The following is a 26839-nucleotide window of genomic DNA, read 5'->3' as shown; positions in this document are numbered from 1 at the left end:
CCCATATAATCTACCTGCAGAATATCTACAATTAGCAGCCCCCTCCATTGCTTATCCTATCAGCATTCTCCTTAACAGGTCCATTCAAGAATCCTGTATACCAGATATCTGGAAGAAAGCATTTGTCATCCCTCTTCATAAAGGTGGTAACAACTCTGATATCGCTAATTTTCGCCCCATCACCATTCTTTCCCCCATTTATAAAATATTACAGAACTGTATCCATACACAGCTCATAAGCCATCTAGTAAAACACCAATTGCTTTCCCCCACTCAACATGGCTTCAGGCCTGGACATAGCACTAATACAGCCCTCATTTCCTTCTTAGACATAGTAAATAGAGCTTGCGATGCTGGCTCCTTAGTTTCTGCATTCTTTCTTGATTTATCAAAGGCATTTGACACCATTTCCCACTCTCTACTGCTTACTAAACTCTCTGGCCTTAGCCTATCTCCCTCCACCCTACCGTGGTTTACCAACTATCTCAGCAGTAGGCAGCAATCTACCAGATAGCAGCACTCCTCCTCCCCTCTCATTACTACTAACACAGGTGTTCCTCAAGGCTCAATTCTGAGTACCCTCCTTTTCAGTATATTTGTCAATAACTTTCATAATACTCTAACACACAGTTCTGTCATCCAACCATCATCTGCTCCTCAAAATCTGTCACTGAATTACAGCATCTTACCCAAGAAGCATTTACCTCTACTGAGCACTGGATGTCCCAGAATCACCTTGCCCTTAACCCCAATAAGACAAAACTATTATTATTTACCCCCACAAAATCTAGCCCAGTTGACAAGACTCTATTTACTGTTAGTTCCCATAATAACACTATCATTGAAGTTGTCCCTAGTACTAAATTGCTAGGTGTCATCACTGATGACAAACTAAGTTTTGATCTTCATATCCACAACAACATCAAAAAACCCCATCAAAAGCCGTGTGCCTTATATAGGTACAACAATTTCCTTAGTCTCTCTGCAAAAAAGGCCTTAGCCTCATCCTTCCTACTTCCAACCCTTCTATATGGATCCCCCATCTTCACCAACCTACAATCCTCCTTAAAAAATAAGCTGGACTCTGGTTACAACAAAGTCGCTAAATTTACTACAAGCGCAAAATATTCTACCCACCTTTGCTTATGTCTGCATTACCTAAAGTGGCTAGAATTCCTCCACCACCTTACTTACCTACAATTACCTACAGCCCACAAGATAATCTTTCAACCTTAAAGCTGCCCTTCCCTCACATCCATACTTACCAAGTACTACCCCAATCACCATCTCAGGTCTGAAAACAAAATGTTATTATCCATTGAGAAACCTAAACTCTCAGCTGGCCAAATGCTGTACTCTCATTCTGTCTCTAAGTTATGGAATAATCTTCCTCCTTCATTCAGGACAATCAGTAATCCTGCTTCCTTCACAAAAATGCCTCAATTTACATTTTTCCTCACCAAATAACTCCAGCACCTGATTTCCTTCTCACTCCCCTCTTCTCCTCTGTACCTTTCTGACTCATTTCTGTCACCTTGACTAACTCTGACCTATCACCAGCTTTCTACCCAGAAGTCAACTCTGCTCCCCTTAGAACTTAACTTTCACATCTACAGCTGTCTGTAATACATTGCAATACATTGTAGTCACTTCTGCCACTACTTTTCCTCCTGTGTCACACTACTGCTCATTATGCATGATCCTACATTAACACAGTCTTGCTCTTGCATATAGTTAAGGATTTTTGTATGTAATTAATGGAATGACATTGTCCTATGTTTCAACTTTTTTTTTTTTACTTTTGTATGTGTCAACATTGTTCTGTTACTTATGTATGTATTACTGTGGAGCTTATTTATGTAATACTGTGAAGCTTTTCTCACCGGGCCTCCAGTGAAAATGGGCTTTTCCTAGGCCCAGTGCACTTTCCCGGTCAACAAATGCAATAAATAAATAAATAAAAAAGCCCAAATACCTGAAGAAAGACTATATAGCCAACAATATTCACTCAGTGGCAGATTTTCATAAACAAACTAACCGAATATGTAAAACGTGGAATTAACTTTTGTGTGTGCTACATGCTTACCTCTCAACCTGCAGACATTGAACCCGGGAGGAAAGGTCCATAAAACGTAGAAACAGACATTCAATTAGAATGAAATTTGAATACCAAATAGCACATGGTTCTTCCTGTTTCTTGTAGGAATATGGAATACTACTCTGAAACATGTTTAAAACACCTAGAGTGACAAAAATTATGAAAAAGTGAAAGCACGTCCTCATAGAGACACTGTAAAATCTATACACTTTAATGAACTATATTCAAAAATTCAACCACACAAGGGCATTCAACTTTGCTTCAGAAAAAGAAGATGCAAGATGTGTGTCCTCTTTCTTTGAAGTATTGCCGCCACTAGTATGTTGGTCATATACTGTTTCTTCTGTATACTAGACAGCTTCAAAAATCATGTGTGATGAGAATTCAGAAAATTGTGTGAAGGGGTAAATCAAGCCTAATAACAGGGACATTCCTCCAAAATATGGATGTCTTTTGCAGGATTAAATCAGGCCTGAAAATGAGAATGTTCCTCCAAAACAGGGACAGCTGAGAGGTCTGCCTACATTTCTATATTAATGTTGTGCTAAAGCCCCTGTTAAATACTAAACAGTCTTGAACTACATTTTTAAATCTTTTTTAAACAGGATGTAATTTTTCCCTTGAGCAGGGAAATGTGTAGACTAGATGAATTCATTAAACAAGAAGCAGCTGCTATTTGGGAACTGTTCCCCATGTACGCACTAAGATTATTGTCCTAACCAGAACTTGACAATTATAAACATCAATTTGTTCTACAAGATACTGAAGCCATATCAGCTAAAGAGGTGAGTAAAACTTGAGGAAACTGAAGCTGCCATAGGCAGGTACACACACACACACACACACACACACACACACACACACACACACACACACACACACACACACACACACACACATGTATATACATATGCGTGTGTGTGTGTGTGTGTATGTGCAATTATTATAAAACTCATGATTTCCTACTGTATAGCTAGACCACTAAAATCTGCATCCATGTTGTTGCTGGAAGTTGCCATTGGTAAAAGTTTATGAGCGAGTGTGTGCAGGAGTGGCCTTAGGTCAACTGGTGCCCTAGGCAAAAGGGCTCCACGGTGCCCCCGCCACAGCATCTGGTGCCCCCATCCTGGTCTACCTACACCAAATAAATACTGGAAAAGTGTCCCTGCTGCAGCAGTGCCCTAGGCGGCCACCTAGTTGGCCTATGCCTAAGGCCAGCTAAGAGTGTGTGGTATGGAACAGCCACCGTGGCAGGCTAGCCTCCTGACAGTGTAAACCTTGGCTTTACATGATTGTCACTATTGAAGTGACACCCTGATCTCATATGCAGATCAGGCCCACACCTTTACAACTTCCTGCCTTACTCAGCTTCAAGAGTTCCCTTAAACCTCACTCATTTAATGTACTATTATTTTTTTCTAGGCAAGCATTTTGCAATGTGTTTAAATTATTTACTGTTGAGCTTTTATTTGTCTCTGAAAGAAACTGTGCTTTTGTTGTATAAAAGCTGAAGTCATATTAACTTTACTCAGCAAGGCATGCTTCAGTGTCTAAAGTTGCATTATGTAATCTGTACGGCATAAAAAGTGTTTGTTATTCATTTTTTTAGTCTCAGTTGCTTGTCTCTCAGTCCAATGCTTGTTTTTCCAGTCAGTTTTTATGGGCTGCTACTCAAACACGTTTGATTTAAGAAAGGAGAAACCCATGTGAGTGCAGTAGCTGTTGGGAAAGAATGGAGCCAAATGGGAATTTTAAGGTCAAGGTTAGGAATTGGAAGTAAGGGCTTGGAATAAAGACAGGGACTAACTGGGAATTTTACCCACAGTGGTGGTGCTGCGGTAGCGTTGTCGCCTCACGGTAAGATGCTGTCCGGTTTGATTCTCAGCTAGAGCGTCTTCTGCGTGGAGATATGCGTGAATGGGCGTACCTTCATTGAAGGTTGTGCGTCAGGCCTGGCAAGCCGCTACATAAAAATCAACTGCCAATCATTAGCGGACCGGAGTTCTGCTGTTGCAACCCCTAACCGGGAAAAGCCGAAAGATACAAACAAACAAACCAATTGGGAATTTTAAGGTCAAGGTTAGGAATTGGAAGTAAGGGCTTGGAATAAAGACAGGGACCAACTGGGATTTTTAAGGTTAAGGTTACAGAGATGGGTAATAGTGAGAGAGAGAGAGAGAGAGAGAGAGAGTTTTAGCTTCAGGAAGTGAGGTTTGGGAATTAAAACAGAATAGGAAGTTTTTGATGTAGGAACCGAAGTCTTGGATTAGGGTCAGAGAGCAAGTGAGACTTTTAGAGTTAGGGAGTAAGATATGGGTTTAACTTTAACAGAAAATGTTAAGTAATGCCATCTTTACTTTAGACCTTAAGTTATTACTTTCTTAATGTTCCCCATCCCATTCCGAAAGATAATTCCCAGAATGTCTGCTGTACAGCAGTAGAGGAATTTAGGGGTGATTAGAATGCATGGACAATTGTGGGAAGAAGGGATGGTGGAGGTACAGCTGTTTAACAGTAGGCAGTTGGACTTTGGCATTTTGCCTTTTACTGCTTCACATATTTTATCTCCTTTTCTAAAAAGATCTGCAGTATGGTCTGTACCTTTACACCATGTCCTGTATTTACCATTATGACTCCAGCTGTTTGACAGTGGTTAAGGCAGACACTGCAACATTTCTAGTACCAATCTTCAACCCCCTCCCCACCATGCCAATGTCCTTATATGGATGAGAAATTCAGAAATGCAGCATGTGTTCTGCTCCATGGATCGCCTGCAGGATATTAACACTGGCACTTCTCTCTCCCAGTTCTGTCTTCTAGCGACCACTTACCCTATGTCTATGTTGCTCATGTCCGCAACATTGTACTGGTTATTTTAGAGAATGTGATTCCAGCAGTCCACTCCAATCCTTCCATACTTTGCTCATAATTGATTTATGACTATTGATCCCCCTTACATAGTTAAAAGTTGCATTCTTATGATGTAGGTTCATATATTTTCACTTTTTCCCTGTGAACATGAGCTTCCATACTTCTCATACCATCCCTGTTATTCACCTAAGTTAGATCATTTTCTCAACAAGTTTACACAGACAGGTATTTCATTATTCAGTCTGAATTTGTTAACTGGGGAAGAGCGCTAATCCCACTGGACCCATTTCAGCCTCAGCTCAGGGAAATATAATAGATACATGAAATTATACACAGAGAGAATGACAGAATGCAATATATACATATGTTATATACAAAGTGAATATCAGTCGGCTTGAAAGTATAAATGCAACTGATAAATCACATTATATAGAGAGCGAATGAAAACCACAGTATATACATGCATTTTATATAGAGTGGCATCAGAGTTGGTATGCTGATAGAGTCAGAGTGAAAAATAGAGTCAGACCAAGGTATGTGGACAGAAACCGAGAATGAAGAGATTATATGACCAGATAACAGATGCATTTTCCTAGAGTCTTGAAATATTATTTTATTTGTCAAAAGGAAAATGGGCTAAGAAGGAGGATCTGTAAGAAAAGAAGGGAGAAACTCCCAAAATGTGGGACCAAGGAATGAGAAACCATGGTCTGTGCAAAGAAGCCTAGTTTAGGGGATTTGGAGGAGAAGATGTGTTTGGTTAAGATTTATAAGGTTGTATAATGGTACATCTCTGAATGTTCTGGAAGCTAGTGCAGGAGAGGTATCACTCTTAATATGTTTAAATAGCTGAGAGGCAAGTAGGAATTCAACAAGTTGATCCACAGGCAGACCGTTAGCTTTTTCAATGGGTTTGCAGTGTTGTTCATTTCTTGGATGGAGGGAGTGATAAATCTGCAAATGGCATTTGAAATGGACTGAATAGTGAATAAATTTCTTTTACCAACCCGACACTTTTTCAGTCATTTTAGACATTCCTGTTGTCATCCTCCCTGCTTTCATCTGAGTCTCATTTAACACTATATCATCTTTCTGTCTGTCTCAGTCTCCCTCATATATCCCCTAGATCCTACAGCAGGTAATCATCCTGTGACCTACTTGCAGATTTACTGACTTACAAGTCTTCAATGCTGAGTGGAAAAATAGAATGAAACAGCAAATGGAACGTTGGGGAGGACATTAGTGCTGCTTCCCCTGTCGTGTCCCAACTAGCCATTGCCTCTTTTCACATGTTTAGTGGGTTTTCTGCAGCCTTTTTATATAGGCAGAAACAGAAACTGTCACCCTAAGATTTAACTTTTCTGACATTTTTCCAGTGAATTGTAATGCTTTCTGTAGTGTTATACATTCAGAAGCAATTCAGGCGGCAATGTAATTTCTTGAATTATTAAGACCACAGGCATATTTCACGCTTCTTTGGGGCTAAGAATGTTCTCCCTGTCGTGGGATACTTCATCTTAGACAAGAAAATTTGTAAAATAAAGTCTTTATATAAAGTATTAAAACAGCAAGTGAGAGAGAGAGAGAAAACACAGCTGTTTGTGTTAATTTAAAAGTAGTCTGCAGATTGAATGAGTTTATATCTGCAAGTTTAATGCTGATGATTTCAGGAGAGCAGTTCCAGACAGTGGAAAACACTTATCAGTTAGTTAAAGGCAAAAAGTTAAATGCTGTCTGCATTTTTAATGACCTGCCATTTAAGACAAGCTGCATTATGAGGTTATTTGGGTATTCATCTTGCTGCAGTTGTCAGGACAATATCATGACCAGCACAGATTTAGCAGGCAGCCAGCCAGCCACAGAGAACAGAAATATGAGGCTAATTGCCTATTAAACATTTCTTTGATATTGATTTTAGCAATTTCTGTCCTAAGGTGATGTATGAATACCTCAATTGTTGATCCTGGGGGAAATTGTTGGAAATTTTGGTGGTATTGTAACTTGTAATTATTGGCTGGTAATTATGCTGTTTGGTGAAATGTAATTCAAGACATTTAGCTGACTGTATTTTATTATGCATTTGAAATCACTGATATCTGCAAGTTAAATGCTATGTGTTACCTAGTGGTTCTGCTCAGCCTATGACTGACTCAGAATCTGCTACTCCATGCATGGAATATATCACTGTTTTCTAACCCACCTCAACTTCCAAATCCCACCCTGCCATTTTAGGTGAATAGTGCAGCTACCCTGTCATTGTACAATATTTTTAAGTACTATGAAATTAACTATTTCTAATGCTTTTCAGAGGGTATAGCATATATGTGCAAGTATAAGTCCAACATATAATACTGTCTGTCTTTCTTTTTGGGGGTGGCTGGAATATACATCCCTTGGTCCTTCGTGGTCCTCTCCTGTTTTTACCCAGCCTAACCTTCACATGTGCCTGTAATCTCTCTATTTACCTTCAGCACTAATTTGGGAATTAGTTCCAATGTGCCACCATTCTCTTGTCATTTACCTCTGAAATGAATATTTACCACTCACAATTTATTACAGCTCACTCAGGTTTTGTCTGTTATTTTGATCCAGCAAGGTTACATGGAAGAGAGGCAGTGCTATTCAGAAACTGATCCAGAATTATGTGATTGACAACAGGACCTGAACAAGTCAGTGGGTAACCTTCACCAGTAGTAAGATGGCTGTTCATAGACTCATAGCATCATAGCAAGTTACTAGGCTACTGACCCTGAGGCCCTTATAAGCCTAGCCAATAAATTAGCCCATGTTCCCACAAGTCAGCACCCAATGCCCCTGTCCAGCAGGGACACAGATGGAATCCCAGGGGTGTATTTTCTATTTCCCATCCAGTCATCCAGGTCCCTCTTAAGAGGGATAATGAATTAGTCTGCTTGATGTGGAGAGGGAGTCTATTCTACAGATGAGGAGTATCTGGGAGACAAATCTGTCCTGCCAGCAAGTCCTATTGATGTCGCAGACCAAGGTGAGGTTTTGCATATGGGTCACACGAGTGGAGTTTGGCTTGCGGATATGCAGCAATTTCAACAAGGTGGGTTCAGAGATTGCTCTGTATGCCAGACATAGATCACTTCTGAAGAGTCTGTATGAGATGGAGTAGAGGGACAGGGCTTTTAACCTATCTGTGTAGGATAGATTTTTGAAGCCCTAGATTCTCCTGGTCAGGAACCTCTATAGTCTGTCCAGCTGCTGCATGTGCTTCGTGAGGTACATCCTGAATGGGGCATTATACTTGATGATGGGCCTAATAAGGGAGGAATACAGGGAAGTTATGACTTCCTTGTTCATGGAAGAAATACCTTTACTAATGAGGTAGCCATGTAGAAAGCTCCCTGTACAATGGAGGCAACATGGTTGTCAAAAGTTAGATTGCTGTCAATTTGCGTGCCCAGGTCCCTCACAACTGCTTGCATGCTTAAGACATTGTTATTAATGTTATAATTTGTGGAGACATCACTCTCCCCAAAAGAGATGATGATGCATTTTTTGCCATTTAGTTTGAGGTTGTGTTTCTGGCACCAGTCATTTGTCTGGATGAGACCCTCTTGTAGTATGTCTACGTCACTAGGGGAGTTGATGACAGTGCCCAGCTTCGAGTCATCTGCAAACTTGGTCAGTCATTGCCTCTGGTTTTGGCTTGCACCTCAGAGAAGTATATCCCAAACAGCAGGGGCCCCAAGACCGATCCCTGGGGTATGCCACTCATTACAAGTCTACTACTTGAGGTAGCTTCCCCTATTTTGACTGAGTGAGTTCTATCAGTGAGCCAGTTAGCTACTCATCTGGTCACATACAAGCTGGGATAATTTATCTATTATGTCCTAGTGGGGAATAGTGTAGAAGACCTTGTCCAGGTGAAGGTAGGTGGCGTGCACTGTCCTCCCCTTGTTAATGGCTTTGGTGACTGACTCAAAGAAGTCTACCATATTTAACAGGCATGATCTCCCCTTTACAAAACCAAACTGTGTGGGATCAAGCATTTGGAGGTTGCCGATATCCTTGTTAATGTGGTCCACGATAATGCGTTCCATGGCCTTGCAAATCAAGCTAGTTAGGCCGATGGGTCTATAATTGCCTGGATCGGTGGGATGGTTCACCTTTGTATAGAGGGATAAAGGTGGCCATTCAACCACTTGGTTGGGATGAAACCAGTACTCAAGATTAGGTTGAATAGGGTGCCTAATGGTGCAGCGAGTTCCTGTCTGAGTTGATGCAGGATGCAGCCTGGGATGTTATCGGGTCCCATGGAAGCTGTTTTTTATGCCTTGGGGTGAGGGGCAGGAGCTGGGAATATCCAGGATCGCTGATGGGGGGACAGAGGGGTGAAGTTTTTACTGAACCTGTCTGCCAGCAGGTTGGTTATATCCATGGCATTTGTGTACATGGTGTCCTTGACCATCGGTTCTAAGCAGATTTGGGTGTTTCCCCTAAGATTGCTGATGTATGTGAAGAAGGCCTTATGACTGTCTTTAGTAGATGTGGCCAATTTGGACTCAAAGTTAGCTTTGGAGGACTTCACTAAAACCCTTATTTGCCTGTATAGGACAAGGAGATATTGCTTCCAATTTGGCATCTGTTCCTTCTTGGTTCTGGACAGCAATATTTTTCATTTGTTGTGGAGTTTATTTATAGCTGATGTCTGCCGTACAGGTTTATTCTTCCTTGAGGAGGAGGATTTTGTCCTGTCAGGTATTGCTGAATCCATGCATTTATATAAATGATCATATAGTACTTTGTTGTTGGTTGGAAGAAAAGATTTTATGATAGTGCCATTTACCTTGCTACTAAAAAAAAGAAAAAAAAATCAGCAGTAACCTTCTGAGATTTAAGTATTGCTTTCTCTCAACAGCTCAAAGGTAGACTGATCAGAATGCTGGCTGAGATCAGGGGATGCTAGTATATTAGATGACTAGCAAGATGTCTTGTAGGAACCACAGGGTACCAGCTAAGTGGAGTACAGTTGTCCCCTGTACCTCAGACATCGTGTCCTTCAGGGACTTGCACTGCCTTAAAATAAATTTACTGACAGAAACCTCCACTAAAAAAATATGATTGCAACTGCAGCTGATGTTTCGTTTTGTTATTTTTTTTTGTGCAGAAAATAAAGCCATCCACATCTGCAGACAGAAGGACATAGTGTCCAGTACCTTTTTTATTGTTATTTATAGTTCTAATTCACTTCAGTACATTCATGTGAAACCCCTTTGTAGCAAACCATTCAGAGGAATCATAATTTGTGCAGATTCCTTTAGTCAACTGTTAAGGAGCTTACTGTCTCCCATGACTGCTAATAACATTATGCTTTCAGTGGGAAAGGCTTTATGCTGCTCTATAGATAGCACAGAGATGGATGAGTAGTAAAAGAAAACGAACTGAATGTCCAGGAGGACAACAAAAAACATAAAGAGGTTCTAGAAACTTAATTTCATGAGGGAGTGGTAGATTAGGGCAGTAGGAAGCAGGAAGTAGTGTAATGTTTCATTGTGAGGAAGTGCAAAGCAATTCAAAATGGGGAGATGGACACCCAAAAGAACTGCATACCAGGATAGACAGATGAAATGCATGAGAACAAAGATGTGGGTCTAAGTATCCTCAAAATTAGCCATTTTAATGAGGAACTGAGGCTGGTAGCCATTGCAAACAGGATACTAGGCAGCACAGCTAAAGTAGTTGATTCTGGGAATGCCAGACCACACTTTCAAGGGACACTTCATTGATAAAACCTAACCTGGTGTCTCCTGTTCAATTCCTGAGATTGCATATGAAGAAAGGCATCAGACATAAAGAAGGAAGACAAAAGACAGTGATCAAAATTATCTTTTGGCCAAAGAATGAGACCAAACCTCAGGCTTCGTGCCCAATGAGTGGCGCACAGCTACAGGTATCCCACTCCACAAGGGGGGATCCACCTTGGATCCCAGGAACTATCGTCCCATCAGTCTCATGAGCCAGATCTGCAAAGCCATGGAACTTATAAACAAAGACATTGGCAACCTTCAAACACTGGACCCCATCCAGTTTGGTTTCGTAAAGGGCCGATCTTGTCTCCTCAACCTGATTGACTTCTTCGAATCAGTCTCCAGAGCCGTAGATGAGGGTAAGGCAGTCCACACAACCTATCTGGACCTCTCCAAGGCCTTTGACACCATCCCCCACTCTGGAATCATAGATAAACTTACTAAGCTGGGCATTAATCCCTACATCACTCAATGGGTTGCCAATTGACTTACTGACAGAACCCACACTGTGAAAGTAGCCAAATCAAAATCCAGCTCCAGACAAGTGACAAGCAGAGTACCTCAGGGTTCAGTCCTGGGACTGCTCTTGTTTGGTATCTACTTCTCTGAAGTACAGGCCAGCACTAAGGGACTCTGGCTAGCAAAGTTCACAGATGACTGCAAACTGGGAGCCATTACTGAATCCCCAAATGATGTGGATATTCTACAAAAGGGCCTTACAGAAATAGATGCTTGGTACCAGAGCCATGGACTCAAGCTGATTGCCAAGAAATGTATAGTTATCCCCTTTGGGAAAAAACATGTACCCATGAATTACCACATAAGTGGCAGAACACTAAACACCGAAAGTGTGATAAGGGACTTAGGGACACAGGCTGACAGTGGTCTCACCTTCGATAACCACATAGCCACAACAGTCAGGAAATCCTTCTATGTGGCACATCTCATCACTAAGGGCATTTCATCCAGAATAAAGGAGGTCATTGTCCCACTCTACTCATCCCTCATTAGACCCATTATAGAGTACAACGTCCTGTTTGGTATGTACCTCACAAGCCATCTGCAACAACTGGAAACGCCACAGAAATACCTCACTAAAAGAATCACAGGCCTAAAGCAGATGCCCTATGCTGACCGTCTAAAAAAACTCCAGCTATACTCTGTCGCATATTGCCTACTCAGAGGTGATCTCTGCTTAACATACAAAGCCATGTCAGACCCAGAGCTGTTGGACATGCTACACTTAAAGCAATCACAATCCCTTAGAGCCACATGCTCCAGGGATCTAAATCCAGTCATCACAATGAACAAAACATGCTGGAGGGATAGGTTCCTGACACAGAGACTCCCCATACTCTGGAATAGACTGCCCATACATGTCAAGCTGAGCTCCTGTTTGGCCCTCTTCAAAAGGAACCTTGATGATTGGATGGGAGATAGGAAATTCACCTCGGGATTACGTCAGTCATCCTGCTAGACAGTGGACCAGGGAAATAAATATTCTGGGAAGAAATAGCCAGGGAATTGTTATGGCTACGCTTGTATAGGCCCTAGGGCCGATAGCCTAGTACCAACCTATGAACCTATAAAAAGAGACCTCATGATTAATCATTATTTACCCTTGCAGAAAGGAAGGGATGTCAACACATATTCTGGATGTAAAAGAAGGAAAGGAGATAAGCTGCTGGGCAAGTCTGAAGAGACATGTAGATTTGAGAAAAAAACATGTCTATGTAACAAAGTACAAAAAGCTCACTGGCAAGTGAGGAAGACATTTCTGGAAAAAGTAGCTGAGAAGTGCAATGCTCTGCTCTACAAACTGGTACATTGCTTAGTTATTGGCTGCATGAAGGCTGCTTAACTCAGATACATTTAGGACTACAGAAAAGGGGGAGGCAGCTTTTTAGAGGAGTTAGCTACGCTTCCACCATTAAGTTATGTGACAGATATTACATTATATGACTTGTATAACGGAAGAAGGAGATGATTAGCTTATCTAATCTGCCCTGTGTCTTTAAGATTTAAAAATAATGGGGATCTCCTTTTTATGTCTTCCCATTCACTGTGTTTGTTATGAGAAAGACTGCATGCACAGTTCTGCTAACATTCTGAAAGGGTACTGTATCCAGTACACTCTGTTTATATTACAATACCGCCAGGTCTGACTGTCAGACTATGGCAGTAAACACAGTAAATGGTCAGTATCAAAACACTGTGCACTTAGTAACGTGTTTCTTGGGTTCTATTACCGTTTATCAATAATCATCTCACTGAACTTTGGTACCACAATTAACTTTCATCAGCAATGTGTGTATATTCAAATTCCAAAAAGCAGAAACCAGAACCTGCCAAACGACCCCTTGTGGAGGCTTCATCCCCACCCTTCTATCATTACATAACCATTCTCGAGGTCATAGCAATTGCAGGAAGGTTATATCAGAATGTCTTGGAGATGATGAGAATTCTGCAGACAACATTCTGTGAAGCTGAATTCTATCAAATATCATTTGAAACGCAGGGCCGTTAATGGACTGAATGGAATCCTGAGACTTTCCTAGCTCATACATTCTTTCTAGCATGCTGTTTCTTACATAGTTTAATCCACGTACTAATCTTTCTGTCAAGAAGTTTACCATACTTCAGACATACCATCACGTTACCATGTGTCTTGTTTGAGACTCACTGCATGTTTTATACTTTTTGTGGTAGGTCAGTCTGTATCTTTCATCACAGTCATTTTATGGTTTTAATTTCTTCCTTTATGTATCATTGGGTGACTTCTGCTTCAGTACTGGGTAGAAGGCATTTGAATTATTAACAAAGTGACCTTTCTGGAAAGCAATAGATTCATATGAGTAGGATGTGTTCCATGACCCTCCTCGTCTGCTCTGATGGAGTGTATCCCATGATCCTCCTTTTCTGCTGCAATATTGCTATGGAGGTAAGGTAGAGTACACTTTTGTGATGCTAGTGACTAGGATTCAGGAATGAGAGGCAGCAGAGTGGTGCAATGGGTACCATTGTTGCCTTACAGCAAGAGCCTCTCCTGTTTGACTCTTGGCTGGGGTGCCTTCTGTGTGGCGTTTGCATGTCCTCCCTGTGTCTGGATGGTTTTCCCTGGGTGCTCCAGTTTCCTCAAACATTCTAAAGACATGCAGTAGGTGGATTGGGCACACTACAGTCACCACAGGTGTGAGTGTGCTCATGTGTGGGCCCTGGAAGGACAATTACAACACAGTTAGCCACCCGCAGTATGAACACTGGCTGTAGACGATGGCGACTGTTGATGTGACACCCCGACTCCATGCACAAAAATGGGGAAAAAGAGGGCTATGGTGGGATGGATTTATATTAATAAAATAAAACTTATTTAGTAAGATTTGGGAGAACAGTCAACTGATTTCAATGATTACATAGTATGATGTTCACATAATGTAGCAGTGTGCATGTTTTTTGAAGGAAATTGTATTCAAGCTGTGGTGACTTCTTATGGAATCTATATATCCTCCATTTGTCTGTCTGTGTTTTTAACTGGTGCTCTAGATTCCTCTCACATCCTAAAGACAAGCAATAGAGGAATTGATGATCCTGCAAATTTCCTCTGTGTCTGTGCATGATTACCAATTCATGACTAAATTATCGACCTTGCACCCAAATGAGTGACAGGATACGTTTTTATTTCCCTGAGGCAATGAACTTCATAAAACTAATATTAGAAAAAGAATGAATAAATGAAATATGAAATCACAAGTTAAGGGATTTATTAAAAGTTGTATGTTATAGTGAATCAATATAGTTAGAGTATATGTAAAGTGAGATTATATGTATTAAGTAGGAGTAAAACTGAGCAGTATTAAAGAAGTTCCCTAACAGTACAAATAACTACATATATAGCTTGAACCAGTAGAGAAGATCTGTAATGTTTTTACAGAAGAACTAAAATGAACTCATGACCAGAAAGAGCCATCAGTCAAACTTCATCTATCTTTGCAACTAGGTTACAAGTGAACTTAACAAGGGAGTACCAGTAAACTTGGTCTAACTAGACTTTAACACAGCCTTTAGTTTGATCTATACACGAGGCTGGTAGGAAACTTGGAGTGGTTGAGGGTCTAGGTTCAAGCCTGAGGATAACAGTATCACAAAGCAGAGTAATAAAATGACTCTACATTTCAACAGAAATGTAGACATTCGAAAGCAACAGACTGGTTCAAGTAACGTTTTTGCAAACAATTTACATTTACATTTACAACCGACCGCTTGAAACAGTCTTTAACAATTGCAAATCAAAATCAAATCATAAGACTAAAAGAGGGTTTCTGAAACTACTATATCTTAATTCAAAATACACTACTAAGAAAGGAAAGAAAATTTAGCTGACTACATTTCAAAACATACAGTGGTTGTTTAAGGGAAAAAAAGAAAAATATGAAACAAAACTGAATACTATGTAAGTATGATAATAGAATTTGCAGGGAAATGGCTCTTGACTGAAATAAATGCAAATAAAAGATATCCATTGTTATACACCGATTGAAACGTGTCTCTATGAGTAGTACACAGTACAAGAAAAATAAAAATTAGCTAGCTTCTGCAATTGTCAAAAGGTGTGAGAAATTACCTGATTGTGGCTGACTGTTAAAAGGTTCAAGGTTAAAGCATTATTGAAGAAATATATATGGAAATTGTACGTGATATATATAGAAAGCAGTGACAGAAATGGAAAGGAATAGACAGAATATGGTTTCCAGCTGTGGATGGCTTCAAATAGAAGGTTTCACAATATAGTTTATTTTGTTGAAGAGTCTGCTGTACAGCAAAATGAAATTGAACCTTTCTGGATATCAGATTTACTGAAAAATGTTCCTTATGGACATGAGTGTTGCAGTTTTGTACCAGTTAAGGAATGCATCACAGATGGTCTTATTTCAATTATATGGTGCCAAGGTTTATTACTAACAAAGGCATCTATAAAGATTTCTGATGTTAAAAGGGTGCCATTGAAAAATAGATGTTGATCATGTTGAGAAAATATATGAGCACAATTGGTCCCATGACAGAGGCAACACCAGATGCTCTGATATATAAATACAAGTTTAAAAATAAAATAAAAGTCAAAGTTATTAAAAACAAATGGTAGACAAATGGGGATGGAAAAGGTTGGACAGTACACAGGGTATTGGGAAGAATATAGTAAAAGGGGAGCACACATGACTGAGGACAGGGTGGGGTATGAAAAGCAGTCCATCCCAAAATGGGTCCCTATTAAGCCAGAGAATGCACTAAATTGCGAATGCTGCTTAATTGAACCTACTTACCCGAAATGGCAAAATCTCGAATGCACGGAACAGCGATTTTTTTCCTAGGGGAAAAAAAAAATCACTGGGCCATTTTTGGGACTTTGCCATTTCCTTCACTGTGGTGTGATCACGGAGTTGGCATATTTAAGTAGGGGGGGTGTGTGAGTCACAGCCCCCCACATCGGGGGGTGTGGGGAGTGAAGCCCCCGATTTTATTTTGTGTGTTTTTTTTTTAATGGATCAGCGATTTTTTTTCCCTGGGAAAAAACTCTCTGATCTGTTTGTCTGACATTTTGTTTTTTCGGTGTTAGTGGATCAATTATATAGTGTTCGCAATTTAGTGCATTCGCTTATATAATATAGACCCCCCCAAAACCATTCCCATGTGAGTATCATGGCAGCCTTTGGTATGGGTCACCCTCTGCCCATTGACTTGGGCAAGCCAGTAGAATGAGGGTCTCCATGTGGGCCATAACCTGTTTACTGCTCATGCATCTGCAGCTTCTCACACCTGATCCATTTGGACACCTCTGGCAACACAATTGGGCTACCCATCAGTGTCTAGCGAGAACCTCTTCTGGCAAGACAATCCAAGCCTTACCACCCTAATGAACCTCAACTGCAACTTCAGTAGGTATAAAACATGGTGGAGTGCAAAAATATCATCTGGACATGCATAAAAATGACAGAATAGGAAGGCAGTCATAAGTGAATCCTCCTGATATTGTACTGAATAATCTTAGACATGTCAGCCCTTGTGAGCCAAACTGACCACAGGTAGCTGCAAGACTTTCCTGCCACCAGTAGAACAGGAACAGTTTTTATTACATTCTGCTCATACCGAAAAAGAACGTGCACATCAGATAACTATGATAAATGGAAAACAAGATACTAGAATATGTACAATCCATTAAACATTTCTTATGAGTTGTATTACAGGAAGCAGGAAAGTGTTAGTTCCTTGGCATATATGCTAAGATACCTGAAGTGAATATAGCTAAGATATATGTAGGGGCACATAAGGTAATGCAGTCTGACCTCTCCTCAGAGCAAGGCCCTAGGGGAATCCACACAAAATGAATATGCACATCACATGCAGTGCAGTCACAACCTAACATGGAGGTTTTCACAATAACAGATTAATTCTAAGGATGAGGTTAACAATTGCCTGTCATTAACAACAACAGAACCACACTTATAACAGGATAAAAGAGAAAGCATAAACATATAAAACACAAGGGTGAAATACTTATTGCTGGGGGGAGCATTCATGTCATTTATGATAATCAGGAACTATATATATTTGGACAAGATATTTGCATGTCACTTGTGCTGTAAAATTCTGTGGCCATTACAATCAGTAAGCTGGTTGTGTGGCTATCAGTGCTTGGTCTTCCATCACATCCTTGTCAGATGATGGTGTTAATATGCTGTCCCTACTGGCCAGTCTGGGGCTGGCCTACCTGCCGTCTCACCACCACATATGTGGCTGGATCATACTTGACATCTGTCTAAGACAAGGTAATGCAGAGGAGATGGACTATAAGAATGTTGTGGGTTTGTGCATGTACAATGTTATACAACAGCTTAACTATAGTTTGTGGGTTCCATACTGGGGTCATAATCCAGGGTTTAAGTGGGAATCAAGTATAACCTTCAGCAGAGAATGAACATTTTTGGAGACAGATGACTACACGTGGACACATTAGATATTTATTCATATAGTATCACATTAGCCGCAGGGCCTACACTTACCAACTTTTCAGTAAGCAGTGATATAACTGTCATGTGTGCCAAATATCTGAATCATGTGAACTACCTGGGCACTGTGTAGTCAGCTTGGTCATTGCTCCATAGGTGTCACACATGATCTGGCAGTTCATAGAACCTTTATGATTGTGGACCACCTGAGGCATTTATTGCTACACATATGAAATTTAAGGCACCCAGATCTTAAGGAAGGTGAACAATGTTGTAGAAGACATGTGGTATTAATTCTTTCCTTGGTGTGCTATGAAACCATATAGGAGCATTGCATTGAAGAACTTAAGTATTCTAGAGGAAGAGGCCTAGGAAATACTCAAAGTGTCCCAGTTTGGACTATGAAAGTTTCATGTAACTAGACTAAACTCAGATTTACATACTTGGGCCTCCAAAGCTATGGGAAGGTCTTGCATGCCTATTGAATGTGTATCATTGACAATGTTTAAGTTGACTATAATGTCATCAATAATCTCCTGATATGTGACTTTGTGGTATGTCAACTGCTGTTGGGATATTTTATATTAGTGTCAAAAGGCATCATCCACATGCTGCTGGAAACCAGCATTTCTAAGGGATACATGGCACTGCTGCATGATGTCTGTGAGTGTTCCTGCTGCACACAATGACATTTTTGGCATGCTTTGCCCCAGCACAATAGCTAGTTAACCTGGTCCCCTGTGCAGTTCCCTAAATTGGCATCTCCTCATCCCAAGGTTGAGGGCCTAAAAGCAAGTCTTCCAAAATTGTATAACAGTAACAACAAGAAACTCTTCTACTTTAAACTGTAATTGTAGCAATTGGACGTTCCATATTATAACTGTAGGAAGCTGCTTGCTACAGTTACTAACATATTGAATTCTATGAATGCAGTACCAGCATTCATTGAGGAAACTGTAGTGCCACCTGTTGCTTCTTTTGTGAATGTCATTCCTACACTCTCACTCACTGGCAGCTGCTAACTGCCCCCTAACAGCATGTACCTTGAGCAGCGACTTTCCTTTATGCCGCTGTAGTTATATATCTGCTTTGCTATTTTATAGCCAGGCTTAGCTACCTGCATTATTTCCTTTGTAGACAGCTATGAACAGTGACTCTCCATCTTGCATACATTTTATTATCAGTAGGATAAATCTGAGAAGCCTGCACTTGGCAGCAACACAGGACCATGGAACAGGACTATGCACTTGTCTGGGCATTGCTAGTTCTGGCATAAGGGCAATGCTACATACTATGCAAAGTATCAATAAACCCCATCTCTAGTGCAGATTGGAGCAATTAGATCACTATGTGGTGACCATGTGCATTATACAATACTCTTTTAAAATCATATATATAACCTTCAATGTACTATTTAGCAGATGCAAAAAGCTTGCCAGATAAATTCATGCCCTTTCCATATTCAGTGCATTTCTTTCTATGTCCACTGTGCCACTACTGAAAATACACCTTCAGAACATGTTGCATAAATGTATTTGTTGAGCAGATAATAAATGTAACTCTTCATCACAAATAAACTGACAATAAGTGTAACAACATAAAGAAATATGGCACCCCCTCACGCTGAGATTGTGCTAAAGAAAACAAATCCTAAAGACATGATGCCAATTAGTAATACTTCACATGTTGTATTCAACAGTGCTGGATGGGAACAGAAATGTTGGTTGTTGAACAAAGTTTCTTGTGGTCTGCCATAGACACAGAAACTAAAGGTAGAAAGAAGAAATAGAAGTGTCAGTGTTTAATGACTCACTCCATTGAATCCCTAGGAATTGGCCATCTGCACCATGGAAATTTATTTATTTTGACCTTGTATGTTCTCTCAGTGGACTCAGTGCTCTAAAAGCACAGTATATGCATACTCAGACTGACCAGAGGTCAACTGCAGTGGGTCAGCCATGACAGAAAGGATAGTACCAGATTAAAAGTGGTGTTTTCAAGAAATGGCTTACTTGAGTAAGCAGTGAGTGGTAACTGCTCACAATTCATAGCAAAAATATTTATAACATTTATGGAGCAAAATTATATTGTTTCACTCCTTTGCCTAAGTAAATGGACAGAATGAAACAATTAAAGAAAGATTAAAGAAGAATTTTATAGGTAGACACTAGGATATCAGTATGAAGACTATTACAGGCATAGCTAGTAACCAGAGCTTAGAATCAAACCATGCACCTTGTATCTGCAAGGTAAAGAGCTTAACAATTGCATCAACCCCAAAATAAAAGATGTCCTCAAGTAATCTTCTGCAATGTAAGAAAGATAATTTTCTTTTTTGCATAAAACAGTTCTTTACAAGCCACCATCCAAACTGTATCAGAAACTGTTGTTCTGGTATAGAACTTTATATTCCAGCTAGGACTAATTGGAACCACATGTACTTAGTACAGTGTCAAAAAACATGGATGGCAATTCAGAAGTTTGGCCACAGTGCAGGATTAGGCAATGGCAAGTGGGCCATATGGGACAAATTGTTTGGTCTTAACTGAGCAATTAATGTAATGACAGAGTGCATGATAATTGCTAAAATAAAACATATAGGTTCATAAGTTCATAGGAGGTCCCTAATTGACCATTGTTAAATGATTTGATTGTTTGCAGAGAGATACAATAAACATGTTACAAAAGAGGTACAATGTGGATGTAAATCATGGTACCTGGGGAAGATGTATCACTTAAGAAGTATCCAACATGAGAACTGACTCCAGTTATTTATTAATGATTTATGTGCACAAGAGGAACCAAGTGAGCAAGATGACATTACACAACTGACTGCAACTGCCAAGCCCCACCAACCCTCACCACTTTGGTCGTAATCCCCTGGATTCTAATACCAAGATCTTGAGCTGAAGATGACTGGATAACAGAATCTGTCTTTGGAAGATGGCAAACCAACTTTGCACCCCCCAAGTGGAAAAAAAGACTACATCCTTGATGTGGGTCACTATTGTTTAGTGTGTGTATCGCCTCTTGATTTGTCACAGATACCGTGGTTTTTCTTCAGGAAGCTTTGCAACTCAAAGAAGCAAAACATATTGTGTTTCTTGTTTTTTTAACAATTTTTTATCTTCTGCAAGTTTGTGTGACTCAAAGACAATGTATATAGAGACTGGGTGTGTGCGGTAGCTGTGCTCCCACATCAGGGGTTGCAGGAGAGTGCAGCCTTCTTGTAAAACTGAGTTAGTGTTTCATACTGATTAGTATAGCAATTTTTTAACATTATGATTTTATGTGCTTTAAATGTTATGGTTACAATGTTCTGGGTCTCAGCTGAGGAACACATGATGTTTCATACCTTTAACAATGACCTTTCAAAAAGATGATACAACAATTTTGATTCCAAAGGGTGATGACGGAGCAGATCTTTGACCAGGAATTGATGACTTAAGTCAAAAACTATTGCATGGTAAAATGCAATGGTATCTGCAGTGAAAAATGCCTCAAGGGGTCACAGCTATTTATTCCAAGGCTAATGAGGCCATAGTAATTCTATCCTGGACACCTAAACTGTTCTGATAAGGTAACTTTATAAGGGGTCATCCCAGTTTACAAGACATTTCTGAGGTTTTTACTGGCTCATCATGCTTTCAGTTCTGTTCTTCACTTTTTGGACTCTCTGCAGGCCTTCTTCACAAGGTGACTCTCCCCAATAATAGCTTACTGCAGGACTCAGTGAATCCACATTTCCCTTATTTACATGACCTGTTAATACAGGCCCCTTCTCAGCAGGTATTCTTGACTCATCTCAAGTTCACCATTGCCTTACTATAGGCCCTGGGTTTCACCATCCGTCTAAAAAAAATTTGCAATGAAAACAACCCAAGTCCTAGTTTTCTTGAGGTGCAGACTAGAAACGAAACTCATGCAGGCTTCCTTCTGCCAAACAAAGTGCATAACCTAGCCAGCTACCTCCTTTCTCTTCTTCCACTTCAGTCCTGTACTGCAAGGGGGGGTGTTCTCAAAGCACTGGGCTTCATGGCAGCAATTATCCTCCATGGTGCCCTTTAAAAGAGTCCATATCAGGAAATCCAGCGGTACCTGAAATCCATCTGGTCCAAACATTCTTATTCCCTAGAGGACACACAGGCTCCCTTTTTACCTTGCCTAAAAGAAAAAAATACTCTGGTAGATATCACAGATAAAGCTAAACCCAGGTCTTCCCTAAAAAACTGCAGAAACCACAACAGGAGCTGCACACAGACAAATCAGATTATGCATGGGGAGCATGGCTGGGCAAAGTGAAAGTTCATAGGCAATGGCTATCAAATCTAAGGTCAGAGCATATTAATCGAAACGAGATGAGAGCACTAGTTCAAACCCTACAAATGTTCTGCCATTCTTAGAAACCAGATCCATTACAGGTGTTCACAGATTTTATGCCTAAAACACAAGAACCTTTCCTTTTGGTCCATTTTGGCTATTGCCAGAAAAATTATTACAAAGAATAGACAAAGATAAAAACATCCTCTTTTTTACTGAATTTATTTATTTAGCAAAGACTGTAAAGAATTGCAAACTGTTTATAGGAGAACATCAAATCTTAAACATCAGTAGTTATCATGACAAAAATTTTGAGATTTATTTGAAAAATATTAATGGTTTTGTTTAATATAATTTGTTGTTATGTACCTTGTATATAGTTCCTTTGATTGTTATGTTTTGTTAAATGTTATATCTTGTTTTCATTTTGTTTAACATTTAATGAAAATTATTTAAAGACAATGGTCATGTGGTGCATAAACCAAAAAGGATGAGAAGCAGATCTTTCTAACAGTGCAGACTGGCTTTTTTGGCATGACAGCAGGCCACAAAAGCAAACCTCTCCCTCCATGCAGTTTACATTCCCTCACAAGGCAGTGTCCTGGCAGACTTCCTAAGCAGATCAAGGGAAGATCCCCATGACTGGATGCTAAACAGAGAGATCTTCATAGACATAGTCCACAAATGAGGGGGGGGGGGGGGGCACAAATACATTTTTTTGCCACCATCGACAACAAACTTCCACTCTTTTACACCAGAACTTGTTGTCCTCAAGCTTGAAAACAGAATGCACTGTCCTTCTCTTGAATAGGGAGGTTCTTATTTACCTTCCCTCCACCACTACTAATTATTTCAAGGTCTTATTGAAGATCCAAAGAGAATCTACCAAGGCTCTTATTGGTGACTCCCTATTGACCAAGGCATCACTGGTTTCCCATTCTCTTCAACCTAGTCAAAGGGCATCAACAGAGGCTTCCCTCCACAGCAGACATTTTCACACAGCAGAAAGGGTCACTACTTTATCCCTATCTGCAATATGGATGAGATGATTCTGATTCCCTTCAGACACTATTTTTTGAGGATGTGCTTAAGGTCCTCCAGGAGGCAAGAAAACCTGCTATCAGAAAAACTTACATAGCAAAATAAAAAAGATTTACTGTATGGTATCAGCCTAAATATCAAGATCCACTTCAGGCTAATACCTCATTGGTCTTCTTTTATTTGTATGGGCTGTTACAGTCTGGCCTAGCATACTCATCTATTTTGGCACACATTTCAACCAGGTCCATGTACCTACATATGGACCCACTGCTTCTAGCCAGACTGGAGGAAACACATTCTTAAAATGGGTACCCCACCAGAAATCTCATGGGAAATATATTCCTCTGCTTGGGACCTCAACATTGTACTTTGAAAAAAGTTATTTGTCTTCCTTTTGAGCCAACAACATCTGGCTCTCTTAAACCATGCATTTGGAAACTACTCTTCTCGTAGCCAGTTGACTCTCTGAACTACAGGCAATTATGGCAACTCTCCCCCTTCCTTATATTTTCATAAGGACAAGCTGCCTTTAAGGCACTATCCCTCCTTCATGCCTAAAGTAGTAAATGAACTGTCCCCCAATCAAGCAATATTTTTTACCATTTTTTCACTAATCCACAAAACGGAGAGAATGAATTCTACATTTCCTGTACAGCTCAGATTCTGCCTGAATAACACCAAGGATATTCGCACATCTGACCAGCTGTTTGTCCCTTTCCAAGATTCCATGTTAGAAAACCCAGTTTCAAAGCAAACTGTTACTTTCTAAATCCATCTCCGTTGTTACAATCTACATGGCAAATTCTTACCCTTCCAGGAAAGGCTCAGCCTACTTAGAGCAGTAGCCTCATTTGGAGCCTTTACAAGGGGATTGACTACAAAACAAGATTAGAAAGAGCTACTTGATCTTCTGTATACTTTTTCCCCAAACATTACAGAGTAGATACCTTTTCTAGATCCAGAGCCACATTTGCCAGGTCTGGCCCCTCAGGATTACTAGACAATTCTCCTGTCTATCTTCCATCTACCCTTCACACATCTTAAGCTTTGGGAATCATTCAAAAGTTTAGAATACTGTAGCAGTGATCTAATGAAGAACACAGTACAGTTGTGTAAGCACGTACCATAACAGTAGATGTCCTGATGATCACCGTTGCAGTATTCCTGATTATTCTTCATTTTCACCTCATGGGCAGAGGAGGATCCCTGTCTTTTTGCCTCTCCCTTCAGCTGACCAGTGTATTTTGCCTCTGAGGCCTCTTCAGGCTTACTCATTTAGAGACAGTCTGAGGATTTACACTCATACATCTAGTTATGTACCTTTATGCCTGTGGGCTTAAGTTATAAATTGGGTATATGGCTCTTCTGAATACTGCAACAGTAATTATTAGGACATCTACTGTTATGATATGTTCTTACACAACTGTACTTTCTGTTGACTTCACCTGTTATCTCAGTTTTTCTGCACTCTTTTGAGAAATAACTTGTGTTTATGTCAGCATTACTTAATGATGTCTACATTATTGTTCTACCATATTCTGACCATAGGTGAACCCTCTCTGTCATATTTGGTTCCAAACAGTTCATCTTTGTTTGTCAAGAACACCACCAAAATCCCATGTCAGTTTTCTATAATGCAATGCATGTTCTTAAGCTCTTATTGTTTCCTTTCAAGGATAATTCTACAAACCCTCTAATTTCCTTTGCGTAAACATTTGGTTGTAATGCATCACTTTTACATTTTCCTTCTTAACAAGTGTTTAAGAATTGGATCTACTTTAAAACAGAACAGCGAATTACCATAACGTCAACTTGCAGAACATAGAGACAAAAACCACAAAAGTTTACATTAACGAACGCTCACATCATTGAAAGTTTTCACCACGAAAAGAGGCAGTTGGCCAACATGGTGAATGTTACCCTTTTCTCCACTGTAGTGTGATCTCGGAGTTGGTATATTTAGTTAGGAGGGGGTGTGGGGGGGTGCAGCAGGTACATTAATGGCTCTGATCAGAGCTGGATCATTGTCAAATGGGGTTCTAGGCAGGGTAATGGAGCAACACTCCTGTGGTCCGTCAGCACTCCCCTCCAAGCTATTCCAGTGTGCCATTGCTTGGCTATTTCTCCCCAATTACCATTAACAATGTTCAAACCTGAAAGTGTTCACACTATTTTCCTCTTTACTTCTAGAATGATTAGAGATATTTAAAACTTATTTCAAATGTTATAGCACAAACACTGATAACCATTCGCTAAACAAAACAATAAAAACAGACTTGGCATGGACAGTAAGCTTCTCTGCTCTTAAAACTCACATTCATTGTAATGGCATTGAAACGCACATTCAAAGAAAATGCATCTTGCACATTGTCTACCTTTGGGATATTTTCATAGGTTCATAGGTAGGTACAAGGCTATCGGCCCAAGGGCCTAAGTAAACCTAGCCAACAAGGTTCCCTGGCTTATGCCACCCAAGAAAGTTATTTTCCTGTGCCCCTGTCAGGCAGAGTCACAGAAGTGGTCCCCGGGGTGTATTTCCTATTTCCCATCCACTTATCAAGATTATTCTTGAAGAGTGCTAATGAGAATCTTTGCTTGACATAGATGGGTAGCTTGTTCTACAGTATGGGAAGTCTCTGGGGCAGGAATCTATCCCTCCAGCATGTCCTGTTTATTGTGATGACAAGGTTTAGGTCCCTAGAGCATGTAGCTTGGAGGGATTGGGATTTCTTTAGGTGTAGCATGTCCAACAGCTCTGGGTTTAACATAGCTGTATATGTTAGGCAGAGATCACCTCAGAGTAGGCGATATGCTAGGGAGTAAAGCTAGAGTTTTTTGAGATGGTCAGTGTAGGGCATCTGTTTGAGGCCAGTAATCCTCTTTGTGAGGTACTTCTGTGGCCTTTCCAGCTGCTGCAGATGTCTTGTGAGGTACATTCCAAAAGAGCCGTTGTACTCTATAATGGGTCTAATGAGAGTCAAGTAGAGGGGAAGAATTACCTCTTTTTTCCTAGATGAGAACTCTTTTGTGATGAGGTGTGCCATGTAGAAGGATTTCCTGACTACTGTGGCAATGTGATTATCAAAGGAGAGACTACTCTCCACCTGGGTCCCCAGGTCTCTTATCACACTTTCGGTATTAAGTAGACTGCCACCTATATGGTAGTTCATGGGTACAGAGTTTTTACCAAAGGGGATGACAATGCACTTTTTGGCACTGAGCTTGAGGCCATGGCTCTGACACTAGGTATCTGTCTCAGTGAGGCCCTTCTGTAGGATGTCCACATCATTTGGGGACACAACTATGGCTCCTAGTTTGCAGGCATCTGCGAACTTTGCTAGCCAAAGGCCTCCTGTGTTAGCCTATACTTCAGAGAAGTAGATACCAAACAGGAGAGGTCCCAGGACTGTACCCTGTGGTACTCCACTTGTCACTGGTTTGAAGTCAGATTTGGAGTCTGCAACTTTTACAGTGTGGGTTCTGTCAGTGAGACAATTGGCAACCCATCTTTGTGACATAAGGATTTATACATAGTTTAATGAGTTTAGGACCCTTGCACACATTTTTTGAAACATGTATACATGCATGTATTCTTTGATGCACCACCTTGATTGTATTAAATTACATTCCTTGTAAAATACAGCACCACTTGTAAGATGGTGTTTTAAATTTGTAGGTTTGAACATTTTTCCAGTAAGCAATGAAACAAAATGTTTGAACCAGTAATGGCA

General features: G+C 40.3%; 1 protein-coding gene across 3 annotated transcripts in view; it reads left to right on the top strand.

Moving 5' to 3' along the window:
* DLG4 (discs large MAGUK scaffold protein 4) overlaps positions 1-26839 on the top strand; it is a 2742131-nt gene that overhangs the window by 1154870 nt on the left and 1560422 nt on the right. The gene's annotated exons all lie outside the window — the stretch shown is intronic.

This window comes from Protopterus annectens, chromosome 7.part0, assembly GCF_019279795.1.
Source record: "Protopterus annectens isolate FY-2018-M chromosome 7.part0, PAN1.0, whole genome shotgun sequence".
Lineage (NCBI taxonomy): Eukaryota > Metazoa > Chordata > Ceratodontiformes > Protopteridae > Protopterus > Protopterus annectens.
Note: the sequence above shows the minus strand (reverse complement) of the source record. Positions and strands in the feature narration are given on the sequence as shown.